We start from the raw sequence: 16,568 nt of genomic DNA, 5'->3' as shown, positions 1-16,568 counted from the left end.
CAGGCTTAAGCTCTGAGGTGTCAGCAGAGAGCCTGACACAGGGGCTTGAAACCATGAACCATGAGATCATGACCTGAGCCAAAGTCTGACACTTAACTGACTGAGCCACCCAGGTGCCCCAGCCATGAATTTAGAAATGGAGGGAGAGAAATTCATGCTGGAGAGAAAAACAAAAAAAACGGAATGGCGCAAGTGAGCATAGAGTCTTAGATGCTAACAGAGGAAAACTCAAGTTGGAGGGCGGGCTTTCCTGCCCTACATGCAACAGAACGTCCAGGGAGGGAAGACGGGGCAATGGGGAAGTAAGCTGGGGGTGGCCAGGAGCTCATCTGTGTGGCATGGTAGGAGAGGCAGACAGCAGCTGGGGTGGGTAGAGGACAAAAGTAAGTGTACATGGTGTGTATGGACTGCTCTGATGAGAAAGAAGAAGAAAGGCTGGATGGAAACCAGACAGGCTGTGGGGTCAAGGCACGGTCCCTTGGCCGGAGAGACACTGACACTGTGAAGGGAAGAGCAGCCAGTGGTGAGAGGAAAGCTACCGACCTGTAACAGAGGGATGAACAACAGAACCAAGTCCAAAGGGAGGTGGCAGAGGCAGGGAGACGAAACGGTCGATTCACTGCAGAAACCAGAGGCCTCTGGGCTGGTGCATTGGAGGTGATGATAAACCTATAGGCAGATAAGTGTGTTCAAAAATCTGAGAGTTCAGTTGTTGCTGAGCCCGATGCCGGAAGCAAATGGTGTTAATACGGAGAGCACCTTGGCCTCTAGTGGCTGGTCCCCGGGTCACTGCTCTGGAACCCGAACCTGAGGAAGTGCTGGACCTGAGTCAACAGCCACCCGAGCTGCTGCTGGTGGTGCTGAGCCACGTGCCTCCATAGGCACTGCTGGGACGTCCTGGTGAATGACCTGCCTGGGGCCAGGCACCGTGCTGCCCTTCGCCTTCAGTGGCCCGCCCCGCACCCATCACCCCAGGCGCCGCCTCCCGGGCCACTTCTGTGAGCAAGCGCAGAGACATCGAATGCAACCTTACAAGCAACCCCTGCGGCGGCGAAGGCCTCCAGAAACAGATGGTGCAGCATGGAGGGGGTGGGGGCGGGGGAGAGCTGCGTGGTGGAGGTGAACAGGTCAGCCGTGCCCGCGGACCCCCTCGCAGACCTGCTTCTGTCTTCCTTCAGCTGATGTCTCAAGAAGAAGGTATTGGACCCGAAGGAGGAGCATTTATGGCCAGAACTGCTCGAGAGCGGCAAGATTGAGATTTGTGTCTCTGACTGATGCCAAGCAGGCTGTTCTGGGTAAGTTCTCTGCTCTGGCTGATCCCATCCAGCCGTACAACAACGATGTCACCCGTGTGTTCTCCAACATCAAGAAGGGCCGGGGGCTTTGTCTTTCCAACACTGGGTGCAGGACACGCAAACCTGGGCTGGTCGCTACAGAGCCGGTGTGAGCAACTCCGGTGTGATGGTGCTTCCAGGACCTGGGATCATTGGCCAGGACTCCTCATGAACTAAGGGCATGTACCTCCCTGATATCCAGCGTACTCCGGGGTCAATTCAAGAGTCTTGCTGGGCCCCTCTCTAGGTCCATCTACATACTGTTGTTTTAGGGCAGTCCTTCCCCTGCTGGGGGGATGGGAAGCAGGTCGGTGCAGTGGAACGCTGGTCCTGGAAAGGGCTCTTCGCCCTCCCCACAGAAGCCCTCTGAGTCAGCCCCAGCCCCCTCTCCCCTTGTCTCCTCCTGCTTCTGTTTCAGGCACTCCACTGGTCCCTTTAGGGAAGGCCTCTCATCTCTGAAGCAGAGGGTCATCTTTATGGCTGGAAAACTTCCAGCCACCTTGAGGGGTAAACTTAACCTACTGAAGCTTTAAGGACCAGGCCTTTCAGCTGGAAGTCAATCAGCTCCAAGAATGTTTAGAGATACTTAAGGACACCTGTCATCGTGTGGTATACAAAATTATTCTCTACTTTGAAATCTGTCACAAACTTTGCGAGAATAATATATCAGCAACCACTAGTTGCCAATCCCATGTAATAAATTCATTATTTTGAGAAAAAAAGAGACATTTGAAAACTAGTAATTGACAAGGGAGGCCTCAGTTATCCTTCAAAGAGATGTTCCAAGGTGCCAAGACCCTTCCATTTGGTATGAAGGACGGGGATGTGGTGGGAAGAGTGGAGAGGCCCATTTCCCAAGCAGCAAGACTCAGCCAGTTGTCAAGCTCTAGGAAGCCGAGCTCCTAGCAGCAGACAGAAAGAAGTACACACCGGATAATAATTCTCCAAGGGAAGGGCAGAGGCACCAAGTACAAGAATGGAGGGGACGGCTCAAGCAGCACCCATGCCTTGGGGGCTTGCGACAACCACAGACCCTGTCTGGGCCATCTCTCGTGCTTCAGGTTTGGATGAACGTTTGTGCCCTCCCCTCCACTTGACTCACCCCAGAAGCGCCTGGCAGAACCCAGAGGGTGGTAAATGTAACACTACTCATGCAGGTGGGTCACCAGTGACTGTAAGCCCAATGCATCTAAGGAAAGTGAGCCGAGCAAGCCTGGGTGGCTCGGTCAGTTGAGTGTCTGACCTTTGATTTCAGCTCAGGTCAGGATCCCAGGGTTGAGGGACTGAGCATCTCCTCAGGCTCCGCACAGAGCAGAGAATCTGCTTAGGATTGATTCTCTCTCTCTTTCTCCCTCTCTCCTTCCCTCTGTCTCTCTGTCCTGCAATCTCTCTAAAATTAAAAATAATAATTTTAAAAAGAATAAAACTTATGAAAAGAAAAAAGAAGTGCAAGCTTTTGTTTGCCTGGTGTTCCAGTCAATTCTAATGCCAAGTCGGCTTTGGTGCTACCTCTACCCAAGGCCTTCAGGCTTCCTTCAAGGAGATGACTGTCAGAACAATTCTGGTAATTAAAAAGCATTTTGTGGTATTTTTTCTGAGGAAGCATGCTGTCCTGAGGAGTCAGATAGATTCCAAGACAATGGATCCCCACGGTGGCCCAGTGTGGAGATCATGGCTGTCACTGTGACACATAATACGCTTCCTGGTTTGGGAATGCCGTGTCTACACAGCTCCCTGAGGCCACAGACTGGGGCTGAGACTCGGTGGCCCACGTTCCGGTCCACCGTGGAAGGTCTGAGGGACACGAAGAGCTTTCCACAACAACTCACCTTTAACTTCCAATTCCACATATGGCCTCCAAATGCAGTGACTTTCACCCCAAATCATGGGTTAATAGGGACAGAGGTGAGGGGTGACACCGGGTACCATTAATGAGTCCGCCCCAGCACTTGAGCAGGCAGTGGCCTCCCTTTTCCCTTTCCCCACCACATTTTAATAGAATTTCCTAAGCATAATTATTTGGATTGTCCCTCTTCTGTGTCTTATTTATTTTACAATGGAGTTGCTATGAAGCAAAAAGAAACAAACAAGCAGAAAGTACTTTTTTTTTTTTTTAATAAAATGCAGTACGAAGATGCCTGGAGGAGCGCCTGGGTGGCTCAGTTGAAGCGTCTGACTCTTGATATCAGCTCAGGTGATGATCTCGCGGTTTGGGAGACAGAGCCCTGCGTCGGGCTGTGTACCGACAGCATGGAGCCTACTTGAGATTCTCTTTCTCCTTCTCTCTCTGCCCTTTCCCTGCTCGTGTGTGCAGTCTCTCTTTCCCTCTCTCTCTCAAAATAAATAAATAAACTTGAAAAAAAACAAAGAAATATGCTTGGGAAGGTCACTAACTTAACATTAGGTATCCCTAGAATAATTCAGACTTCGCGGACATAAAAATCTCCATGTCTTGGGGAACCCGCATGGCTCAGTTGGTTGAGCATCTGACTTCAATGCTCAAGGTCATGATCTCACTGTTCGTGAGTTCAAGCCCCACACTGGGCTCTGTGCTGACAGCTCAGAGCCTGGAGCCTGCTTTGGATTCTGTGTGTCCTGCTCTCTCTGCCCCTCCCCTGCCTGCACTCTGTCTGTCTCTCCAAAATAAATAAACATTAGAAAAAAATCTCCATGTCTTAAAAAATATCTCTAATCTTGATAATATTCTGGTTATAGCCCCTCCACTGGAAAAAATAAATATTCTTTAACTTCTTGTAAAAACTGGGGGTATTAAAATAGCATCAGGGTCAGAAGAGGTAGGAATGCCAACGTCATTCTGCCAGTTTGGAATGATGTGGTTAAACCCACCATGCATGCCCCTGGAGGGAACAGAGAATATCTTTCAAGATCATGCTAAACACCCATCTGTCAGAAAGCATTTTTGGGTACTGAGGTGCAGAGATGGAGAACAGAACACACCATCCCTGGGGGTTCCTCCCTGTGCAGAACAGTTCTGCCTCTGTGAGATGCACGGACTCATTATCTTTGATCATCAGTCCCTGCTCACCAGCCCTGGTGTGACCCACCTGCTATGCCGGGGACACAATGGGCCAGGTCCTCAGGAAGCTCCCCTTGTCCTGGCAGAGCCAGATGCCCAGACAATTATACAACAATAGCACACTGTGAGAACAATAATGGTGGGAACCCAAACCAGACACTCCTGTTAATTATGTATTGGTGGGAAGAAGGCAACAGTGAGAAGGGGGCTCCTGTCCCACCAGGGCACTGGGGGCATGCTTCTCCTGGAACACAACAGCCCTTTGGGGTAGATGACCTTATCTCTATATTCTGAGTGATGTCCAAGGTCATCAAGGCAGTGAGGCGCAGAGTTGGGATTTGAACCCAGGTCGCTCCAACGTCCTGCTTCTTGTGGATCAAGCGACAGCCAAGAACCATCTTTTAATTAGAGCCTTTCCTGACTCCTTAACTGAATGTTACTCATTTGTACCTCTCTGAAGGCAACGGCCTTGGCTGGAAGGGCTGTCATCTGTGTACCTGTCACTTTTACAGGACTGCAAACTTCAAAGGCAAGAATGGCATCTCTCTGTGTTTTGTGTGTGTGTACTTGTTAAGATAAGGTGTGCCTCTCTGATGAGGTGATGTTTAGGCAGACACCCGAACAAAATGAAAGTAATCCTTGAAGGTGCTGGGAGGTGGGAGACTTGGAGAGGGGACATTCCAGGCAGAAGGCAGAGCAAATGCAAAGGCTCTCCAGCAAGGGGCAAGTCTGAGGAATAAAACCTCCCTCATCACTCTGTCCGGTCACTGCTTTATTTTCCTTCAAGGCACTTTTCACCATGTGACACGACCATTAAGGGTTTATTTGCTTACTCTATACATCTCCACTCCACTGTGAACTTTATGAGGACATGGACTTTATTTCTGCCGATCCTCAGAGCCTAGAGGAGACCTGCATACAGAGGAAGCTCCATACATATTTGTTTAGAAAGACATGAATAAATGTATAGAGTTTTATGTGTATTTTTAAGTTTACTTTCATTAGGTATGTATCATGCACAACAACTGTACTAAGCACTTTATATACATTCCTTCATTTATTTCTTCTTTTTTAAAAAAAATAAAAGAACTTGTTTTTAAGTAATCTCTTCACCCAGTATGGGGCTTGCCTCATAACTGTGAGATCAAGAGTCGCACGCTCCACTGACCAAGCCAGCCAGGCACATATGTGTCTCCTCAGGGAAGGGAAACAAAATCAGAAATAAACTATTGGGACTACCGCAAAATAAGAAAGGGTTTGCACAATGAAGGGAACAATCAACAAAAAGAAAAGACAACCTAATGAATGGGAGAAGATACCAGCAAATGACCTGCCTGATAAAGGGTTAAGAACTCAGCACTGGAAAAACAAATCTGACTAAAAAACAGGGGACCTGAACAGACATTTTCCCAAAGAAGACACACAAATGGCCAACAGATAAATAAAAACAAGCTTAACATCACTCATCATCAGGGAAACAAATGCCAATCAAAACTACAATGAGGTATCACCTCATACCTGTTAGAATGGCTAGTATCAAAGAGACAAAAAATAACAAATGTTACGAAGGATATGGAGAAAAGAAGACCATTGTGCACTGTTGGTGGGAATTTAAACTGAAGCAACCATCGTGAAATAAACAGTAGAGAGGTTCCCCCAAAATTAAAAATAAAAATACCATACGATTCAGTAATTCTACTACTGCATATATACCCAAAGAAAACAAAAACATTAATTCAAAAAGATATATGCACCCCTATGCTTATTTCAGTATTATTTACAATAGCTGAGATATGGAGAGAATCTAAGCACCCATCAAGAGATGAACAGATAAGAAAAGTTGTGGTACGTGTGTGTGTGTGTGTGTATATATATATATGTATCGACACACACACACACACACACACACACACAACGGAATACCATTCAGCCATAAAAAAAAAAAAAGAGAGATCTTGCCATTTGTGACAACATGAATGGACCTCAAGGTATTATGCCAAGTGAAATAAGTCAGACAGAGAACAACAAATACCAGAGGACTTCACTTATATGTGGAAACTAAAAACCACCACAAATGAACACAAAAACAAAAAAGAGAAGCAGACATATAAATACAGAGAACAAATCTGTGGTTCCCAGAGAAGAGGGGTGAGAAAGATAGGTGAAACAGGTGAAGGGGATTAGGAGGCACAAACCTCCAGTTATAAAATAAGTAAGTCACAGAGATGAAAAATACAGCATAGGGAAGAGTCGATTACATTGTAAAAATGATATATGGTGAGAAATGGTAACTATACTTGTATAGTAAGCACTATGTAATGTAGAGAACTATTGAATAAACTATATTGTGTACCTGAAACTAATATAACATTATATGCCAACTATACCTAAGAAATGTACGTTTTTTTAATGTTTTTTAAAGAATGGTATCATACTATATATTCTTTATTGCATCTTTCTCTTTTTCCTTAATAATGTATCATCAACATATTAATATAACATTAAATATTCTCTTACACCATTAAAAAAAAAAAGCCCATGATTTTTTAACCAAGGGGCAGGCACCTGGCTGGCTCAGGCAGGGGAGCATGTGACTACTCATCTACGAGTTGAGCGTTTGAGCTCCAGGATGGGTGTAGAGATTACTTAAAAATAAAATCTTTAAAACAAACAAACAACCATTATTCTTTTTTTTTTTTTTTATATTTTTATTTATTTCTAGGAGGGAGAGAGAGAGAGCGTGAGCAGGGGAGGGTCAGAGAGAGAGGGGGACACAGAATCTGAAGCAGGCTCCAGGCTCTGAGCTGGCAGTCAGCACAGAGCCGACATGGGGCTCGAACCCACGAACAGCGAGATCATGACCCAAGCGAAAGTCGGACGCCTAACCGACTAAGCCACCCAGGCGCCCCCAAACAACCATTATTCTAATCTTGCTAAGTTTACAGTGGCCATGGGAGGCCTTCAACAAATATCCACTGTTTTGAATTAAATATATTCAGCACAGAGGAGTGGGCAAGCTCAAAGATAATATAATGTGGAATTTGGAGAATAGATCCAAAGATACTATTGTGGCCTGGAAGCTGAAAAGAACCAACATAAAAGGTATGAGGTTAGCTGAATGTACATATTATCTCCCAGAAATTTAACACATAAGAATATAGACACATAAGGGGCGCCTGGGTGGCTTAGTCGGTTAAGCGTCCGACTTTCGCTTAGGTCATGATCTTGCGGTTCGTAGGTTCGAGCCCCGCGTCGGGCTCTGTGCTGACTGCCAGCTCAGAGCCTGGAGCCTGTTTCAGTCTGTGTCTCCCTCTCTCTCTGACCCTCCCCTGCTCACGCTCTCTCTCTCCTAGAAATAAATTAAAAAAAAAAAAAAAAAAGAATATAGACACATAAGAAATGATGTCTATAGGTTTGGGTCACATGACAAGACTACTTCCTAATGCCACCAAGGCTGCCTGATTCAAAAGAAAGACACTAGGGGTGCTGGGGTGGGTTAGCTGGTTAAGTGTCTAGTCCTATTCTTGATTTTGGCTCAGGTCATGATCCCAGGGTCATGGGATTGAGCCCCACGTCGGGCTCCAAGCTGAGCATGTAGCCTGCTTAACATTCTCTCTTCTTCTCCCTCTGCCCCTTTTCCCCATTCATGACCTCTCTAAAATAAATAAATAATAATAATAATAATAATAAAAACATAAAAGGGGGCACTTGGGTGGCTCAGTCGAAGTCCAACTTCAGCTCAAGTCATGATCTCACGGTTTGTGGGTTGGAGAGCTGTGTTGGGCTCTGTGCTGACAGCTCAGAGACTGGAGCCTGCTTTGGATTCTGTGTCTCCCTAGCTCTCTGCCCCTCCCCTGCTCACCTTCTGCCTGCCTGCCTCTCTCTCTCTCTCTCTCTAATATAAAATAAAACATTTTAAAAAGCAATAAACTAAAATAAATACATACATACATAAACAAAGGAACACATTAATTTCAATTCAGCTAATGTCATGCAAGTTCTGAACTCATGATATTGTCAGGACTGTAAGGAAGAAGAGCTGTGACAACAAGTTTTTGGCAACTCAAAGGGAATGCCGAAGAGCAGGAAGTGGATAAGAAGACTCTGCCTGAGTTTCCCAGAAGACCTGCATGGGGGGCTGTAGAATTCTGCTCTGTTGAAAAGTAAGTGACAAAGACAAAACTCAAAAGGTCTTCATCAGGAAGTGCTTAGGAAAAACATCCCACAAAGGCTCGTTAACCACTTTGCTTTGATTTCACGCTTTCTAGGACAAATCCAGATGTGATTCCCAAAATAATCACCCCAGGGTTTTTCATGGGACTCTGCATCTTCCGGGCTGCATGGCAAAGTTAGCACTCAGGTGATGAGTGGGCTCTGCCACTGGTAGGTGAGCTGGGAGCCTGCTCAGTCCCAGATAAACTGGTTAAGACAGTCCCTCGGGCAGGAAGTGTGGGAGGGAGCCTCCAGGCTCAGACGCTGCCCAGCAGCAGCAGGTTCACGAACCCGGACTCTGCCTCTCAGCAATGGGATGGATCATGGGGTCATGACCATGCCTCTGTCTCACAGGGTGTTTTGACACTTAGGTGAGAGAGTGGTGGTATGAACAATTCCCTGATCCAATGGTTTCTGTTATTACTAAGTAACACATCAATCATCATCGGGAAATTAATGCTTTTCCCCACCTCTCTTTCACTTACCTAAAGCTTTTTTTCCTTCTTCCTTTTCTTCCCCCATAAGCACAGGTTAGGTTTTCCAACATCAAACCACTTTTCCTTACTCACAAACAGGAAGTATGGGCTGAAACGAAAAGCATTTGAGACCTCATGTCTGTATTCTCGTCCCTTCCCTGAGATCACAGGGAGACCTTGGGCTGCACTGTGGTTTACTGATTTCTCAGTACCTTCTGGAACTCTCCCAATGATGCCTAAAGGTAGGCTGGAAAGTGGTTACTCCTTATTTTCAAGAAGAGGCCACAAGGGGCACTGGTTGACTCAGTTGGTTAAGCATCCGACTCTTGGTTTTGGCTCAGGTCGTGATCTCACAATTCGTGAGATCGAGTCCTGTGTGGGGCTCTGTGCTGACAGTGCAGATTCTCTCTCTCCCCTCTCTCTAACACTCCCCCCATGGGCACGTGCTCTCTCTCTCTCTCTAATAATAATAATAAATAAACTTAGAAGAAGAAGAGGAGGAAGAGGAAGAGGAAGAAGAAGAGGCCATATACTCCAGGAGGCTATACAAATGACCTGAGTCACAGGGTCCCAGGACTAGTGAAGGGAAAGCTAGACTCAAACCCAAGCCTGGTGACTTCATGTTTAGAGCCCTTTCCCTAAACTGCACTACAACAGACATCATGAGCTCCTATGGCCCTGATATACTCACCCTCTCGACACTAAAATGACCAGTAAGTGAAGTCAACACCAGAGTATTCACAAGCAAGGGTTTAAACTCTGTCTCTCCTTACTTGTACAGGCTACTTAACTTCAACTTTCCCAGTCGTAAAATAGAAAGGTTGAAAAAACATACATGGTGCCACTAATGAATGATTTAGAAATTAATAATGAACAATGTTTAAAAATCGCTAACATTTATAGAAAGTGGCAATGCTCCAGGCACATTCTGACAGGTGGCAGCACAAGCTGGGCTCATCGTAGGCTGAGCATCTTGCCCCCAGACTCAGAGTGGAGAATGTGGCCTTGATGGTGCTTTCAGAATTGATCAGGGTCAAGGCATGTCTGACCCTCTGAGCCTCCCACCATTATCCACCATCCATGCTGTTTCTCAAAATGCCCATAGTAGGGTTTCTAACTGCCTAGCTGGGTGAGTTAGTCATCCTTCCAGACCCTCAGCCTTTTGACTACTCTAATTGCAAACACATTTCCTTATACTGTGCTTCAAATCAGGCAAACAGAAGACAGAGAAAACACTTAAGAGCCCTCAACATCAAGAGGCATCAAGGTGCTGGGAATAGGACCCCTTCCGGCTCAGGTGCTCAGTGCTCCTGTCTACCACCTCTCTCCCCCCAAACCAACAGCAGCTACTTAGACCTAACTGGACCTGCAACCACATGCAACGTGGGCTCTGAAGCTCCTGGCTTCTTTTAACCACCTCTACCTTGCCCGGCACTTTGCCCTACAAGTGCACCAAGCATAGGCTGTCTTCTTCCTTGCTCGGAAGCATTTTAAGATAACATGGATTTAACCAACCTAGCACAGTGCCCCTCAGACTCTTCCTCTGAGCCATTTCAACCAGCCATGGCTTCCACTGTGATGCAAGATGGGGCCCCCTCAGAGAGGCCTCACACATTGGTACCGGTGGCTGCTCCAGAAACAGGTTATTCCCAAGGACTGCTTTCTAGACTCAGAAAATGGCATCACTCTCTCTCTCAAGACAGGAGTATATGGGAGTCATGCCCTGATTCCTGCTGTTTCCTCAGCCCCTATACCCAGCCCAATTCTACCTCCCAAGGACATCTCAAATCTGTCTCTTTCCATCTCCACTGCCTCTTCACCAGGTCCAGCTACTGTCAACACTCCCCTGAGCTCCTGAGCAGCCTCCTCACTGGTCTAACCACTTCCCCTCTTGAACTCTGGAACAATGCTAGTTACCCTCCATATTCATGCTCCCCTCCTTGGGAAATAGGAATTCATGCTCCCCTCCTTGGAATATGGCAATCTGTTCAGAGACTACATTTCCCAGATCCCCCTGCAGCTAGGATGGCCCTATGACCATTTATTTACCAGTGAAATGTGAATGGAAATGATGTATACTTATTTTGTAAAACTTGTTTCAAAGTAAACTGTGTGTCAGGATTTCCTTACTCCACTTCTGTGGGCTAGAAGGCAGGTGAGGAGGAACTGAGCCAGCTCTGACTGGACAGATGAATGCAGCACCCCAAGGGAAGGTGAATAAGAGAGAAGGCCCCTTGGTCCCAGAATGATCTTGTGGAGTAGAGCTGCCTCCCAGGGCTTGATCACTGTGGCCAGCGTGCTGAGGAGGGACTGGGGTGACAGCAAGATTACAAGTGCAGAGACCTCAGCGTCAAGGCTACTGTAGAACAGAGAATGGAACGCAGACAACTTTGACAAAGATAGTACCACAGCATTGGAAGTGATGAGATGTAGTCAGACTCTGGATGTACTGTGAAGGCACAATTAGTGGAATTTCCTGGTCAGTGGAGTTTTAGAGAAAGGGAGAAGTCAAGGATGAAACGCATGCTTCTGGCCTGAGCAACTGGAAAGGTGATGTGGCTGTGAACAGAAGTGGAGAAAAAAATTGAAGGGGGAGACTACGTGTGGGGAATGATCAGGAATTAAATTTTGTATATTCCTAAGAGAAGAAGTTATCAGAGCCCAAATATAGAGTCAAGACTACCTGGATTTGAATCCTGACTCTGACACTTAACCACATGACCTTGATCGAGTTACCTGAATCCTCTGTGCTTCAAAGTAACTCATGTATAAAATGAGGACGAATAATGGCCTCTACCTCAAAGAGTGGACGTCAGGAGGAAATGCTTGCAGTCCAGACTTCTGTGTGTGTGCTGTCTAATTCTTCAAAAAGGCTCATAACTTTTGAGATCAGGAAGAAATCTTCCCTCATCTCTATGCCTGCTTATCCCATCTCAAATAACACTAAGCCCCCTAGATTTTGAAAGTAGAGATGTGGCTGTCTGCTATGGTTTGGGGATAGCTGTAAGGAAGCTTTGAAAGCAGCTGGTATAGGCATATAACTAGAACATTTTCTTCACCTCGGTTTCCTGGCAAAACAAGGCCTGCAGTTAGAAGGGAAAGGTTTTAATTACAAGGCCACCTGTCCAGCCATCTGAAGCCAACCCCAGCCTCTGGATGGTTCCCTGTGGGCAATGGGGCATTTAGGGAGACTGTGCTCAGAGTCCCTAATGTCTTTCACATTTCAATAATGCAGTATAATCATGGAGAAAATTAACAGATCTCAAAACCAGGCCCCATTATTGCTTCCCTCCCATGTTTGTTATTACGGATGGAGAGAGAGTTGGGGGGTTTGAGAGCACCCAGTTCCATTCTTTCACGTGTTCAGGATAAGGTGGCTTTAACCAAATCATCTTGTGCTCTCCAGAGCAAACTACACCCCTCTAATCACCCCAGACCCAAATGGAGATAAGTGTTTTTCTAAATTATTAATTGTCCATTGACATTTTTGGACTGACATATATTTGAAAGGCAAGCTGGCTATATTCAATCCTGTGAAAGAACAAGAAAAATTAAAGGAAATTCCTAACTCTCAACCTAAAGAAAAAAAAGACAGAGAGAGAGGGAAAGGAAAGGAGAGGAGAGGAGAGGGAGAGGAGAGGGAGAGGAGAGGGAGAGGAGAGGGAGAGGAGAGGGAGAGGAGAGGAAAGGAAAGGAGAAAGGAAAGAAGAAAAAAGAGAAAAGAAAGTATCATTTTTTTTTAGGGTATCATTATTTAAACCACAAACATTCAAATAGTTTCATCTTCAGCTTTTATTTTTTAAAGTGTATTTACTTATTTTGAGAGAGAGAAAGTAAGAGGGAGAGCACATGAGTGGTACAGGGGCAGGGAGAGGGATGGAAGGGAATCCCAAGCAGGCTCCACACCATCAGTGCACAGCCCGATGGGGGGCTCAATCTCACAACCGTGAGATTATGACCTGAACAGAAATCAAAAGTCAGATGCTTAAATGGAATGAGCTACCCAAGTGCCCTTCAGCTTTTTTTTTTTAAGTGCCAGAAAAATTAAATTGTAGATGGTCACAGAGAAGGTTCATTGTTCCTTACTTACAATGGCTTCCATTTCTTCCTGGGCCCCTAGCTAGACTACATTTCCTAACCTCCCCGAGGTGGCCAAGAGACTGCCTTCTGACTGGCGGAAGATGGGGAGAAGCAATGGGTGCCACTTTAGGCCTGGTCCATGACAACCTCCCATGTGTAGTATGTCGTGTTCTTTTCCTTTCTGTGCAATCTTCGTAGCTACTTGATGGAGAGGGGGAGCCACAACATGGAAGAAACCTGGGTGTTCCAAGCACTGCTTAGAGGAGAACCACCCAGTGACTAGGAACAGCAGCTGACACGTGTATTGGAGGGTAAGCCGCTGAAATGTTGGTGTTTATCTGTTAATAGCAAACAGTGTTCCATTAACTCATACACACCTCCAATCTCACCCAGCCCCTCCCAGACAGCCTCCGTCACCAATGGCACATGCTCAGATCTCGTAAAACCATGTCAAAGGGTTGTAAATAAAGTCAATCCACAGACTAATCGGCCCCTTTGGTCTCAACCTTCAGACTTCTTTAGCTAAAAAGTGAGGTTTTCATCAGGAAAGCATTATTCCATATAACAGCATGCACCATGAATGTGCTGTCAGTATTTTTAAAGGAAGAAATCACATTGAGCAAGGTAAGAGATCCCAAATAACTAAGAGTTAGAAAGTACATAATCCATTAGGTATCATAATAACGGAGAGAGCATCCTCTCTACTAAGTGGCTGTGAGCCCTTGAGGGCTGGGACCACATCCATCTTGCTCACCAAAGCCTCAGATGTGTCGAACACACAAGGGATGTTCAACAAAATACTTGCCCGGAGAATGAGAAGACAAAACGATGAACTTCTCCGTGAGTGTACATTTACATGCATGATCATTTCCATAGTACTGGTCTGTATCTGAAGCTACCTCCCTTATGTGAGCATGTGTTAGTATCTCTCTCCTCACAGTCCCAAGGGGACTTCAGTGTCTCACCACAGGCATCTCCCCATGCCCCCAACAGGAGCATACAGCTCAATCATTAGGCTGAATGAATGAATGAATGAATGCCTTGTCATATATCATTATTCTCATTTATGTAGGTGATATTAACCAGTCAGCCCAACCACTAGGTTGATTTTTTTTCTCTATTTTAACAGCATGTATGAAGAGATACATGTTAATATCAGTGGGTAAAAAACACAGAATCAAAAAAAGTAACCCATCTTTATTCTTTTGCCTAATAAATGTGTATTTAGTGCCTTCTTTGTGCAAGGCATTATTTAAAGTTTTCTGTTCTCATTTTGCAAAGCATTATATCATTAACGGTGAATCTTTCTCCAGGCTGCCTTGTACCCATGGCCCTTGCCCTTACCAGTCTGCTGGGCGTATCTGTGTTCCTTGTCTCACAGAAGGAAAGAGAAAGCAGGGGGAAAAGTTTAATCCAGGGCTGGGGGACTTAAATTTTCTCTCACAACGTGCCCCAATTCAGCAGGCTAAATACTTCTGCAAAATTCTCCATCTTCCACTGCTGCTTCTGCTTGTTTTCCTACTCATGCATTTTGGTGTAACTTTGTTGCATTTATACCAGCAAGAACTGCATGAGTTCACATTCAATGAATTCCATCTTTTCATTAAGTCAGGTGTTCTCATTCCCATTTTACGACTGCAAACTGAGGGGCGCCTGGGTGGCTCAGTCAGTTATGTGGCCGACTCCTGATTTCCGCTCAGGTCATGAGCTCAGGGTTCATGAGTTCGAGCCCCATGTCGGGCTGTGTGCTGACAGCATAGAACCTGCTTGGGATTTTCTCCCTACCTCTCACCCCTGCTCTCTCTCTCTCTCAAAATAAATAAAATTAAAAAAAAAAAAAAAAAAGATGGGAAACTGAGACTTAACAGGGTCACACAGTCAGGACTCAAACCTTAGGTCTCCCCTTCTTCTTCCCTCTTCAACAAGCCACCCAAACCCCACTTCTCTCGGTGCCTGACTGTTGTTAATCAGGAGACTGTCTTCCCCAGGCTGCAGTGGCTTCCTACCATTTGCCAAACACATGCCCCCACCACGCCCTCACTCTCTGCCCTGTTTAAACCAACATGGAGTTTAACCTGCCATCTTGGTGTCGGTTCGTGGCTAATAGCTGCCTTGTCACTTGAAGAGGTGCACCCGATCTGCAGCAGGTGCAGGCAAGTCACCAAGAAGCCCCCTTTGAGCCTGGCTGCTCGAACCATCCTTAGATATAAACCAACTACATGTAGTGTCGGGCAAGGCTCATCATTTTATCAGGAATGTTACAAAGATTTTTTTTCAACCAAATGTTGTTTTAAATGTTTCCCAAATGAGAGTTACTATCAATAGTTTTCATATGGGGCTAATCCATTATTCTCCTAAACTAAGATCTATTGATAGAGCATTATAACCAAAACCTGAAATACTGTTATTTTATAAGGAGAAAACATTCTAGATGGAAGGATTTAAGTGTCAGACAGTAACATTTATTCCAGATCCCAGCCTTAATCACTTTTAATTTATGTTAAAAATGGCATTTCAAAAGATCACTAGTTTTTTCCTACAAAGAGGACTTCCATTTAGAAGCGGGATTTTGTAACTTGCCTTTCTTGTCAGTTTCTACAGCTGTCCCTTCTCTCCCTCATTCCCAGCTCCGTGCTACTTTACACAAATGCTTTCATTTCGGGCATTCTGTTCAGACGGACCCCTGCAACCCTCCTATCTCCTTCAATCTAGACTCCACTCACCCAGACTGACCCATCTCAGGCTAACAGAGTCTGCCTGATGTCCAAGGACAAGTACCTGAGTTCACGCATAGGAATCTGAAGGAGCAAGAGTAATACGGCATACGATGGGATTGGCCGAGGCACAAACCCAAGTCCTGCCACACACCAGCCACTGTTCCCACAAGGCCTCTGGGGAAAAGGGGTGCACAGAGAACAAAGCGCGGCAGATCAACACTTCATTATAGGCTGGGTTTGCCCTCAGGCTTTGAGCAGAACTCCAGCAAGACTGGCTAGGCTGTGAGCTTCCTAGTAGAGCTAGCTAAGCATGAGGGTCTTGAATCATCACTTCAGGCCCAGATCTAACCTCCCACAGGAGCCAGCTACCACCACAACACACAAAATGAGAGCAGGCAAGAAAAATGGGGGTGGTGGACCCAATGCCCAGAATGGAGTCAGCGTAGGCCACCTGCCCAGCCCCTCTCCAACCAAGGGAAAGAAAGTGACTGTGCTCAAGGGAAAGAATGAGAATGAACAAATGGACAGGCAGACAACAGAGTAAGACCACAGTGAATAGAGGCCAGTCAATGAGGCCTTCTCTCAGGGAGTGCAGGCCTCAGTTCAAATCATCTCTCAGTACCATCATCTCTTCTAAGAGGACCTCCATCTAGAAGGGCCAATGGGACACAGGTAGGTCCTGTCTTATACCCTTCAAGTAGCAGAGTGAGGA

The 16,568-nt window shown here is 45.9% G+C and overlaps 1 pseudogene; it reads left to right on the top strand.

Annotated features, from left to right (window-relative positions):
• Window positions 1-393: 393 nt before the first annotated feature.
• Window positions 394-1,506, top strand: LOC120234364 (annotated as a pseudogene).
• The last annotated feature ends 15,062 nt before the right edge of the window (window positions 1,507-16,568 follow it).

Source organism: Hyaena hyaena, unplaced genomic scaffold (assembly GCF_003009895.1).
Source record: "Hyaena hyaena isolate Hyena2069 unplaced genomic scaffold, ASM300989v1 scaffold_107, whole genome shotgun sequence".
Taxonomy (NCBI): Eukaryota; Metazoa; Chordata; class Mammalia; order Carnivora; family Hyaenidae; genus Hyaena; species Hyaena hyaena.
This window is presented reverse-complemented; position numbering and strand designations above follow the sequence as displayed.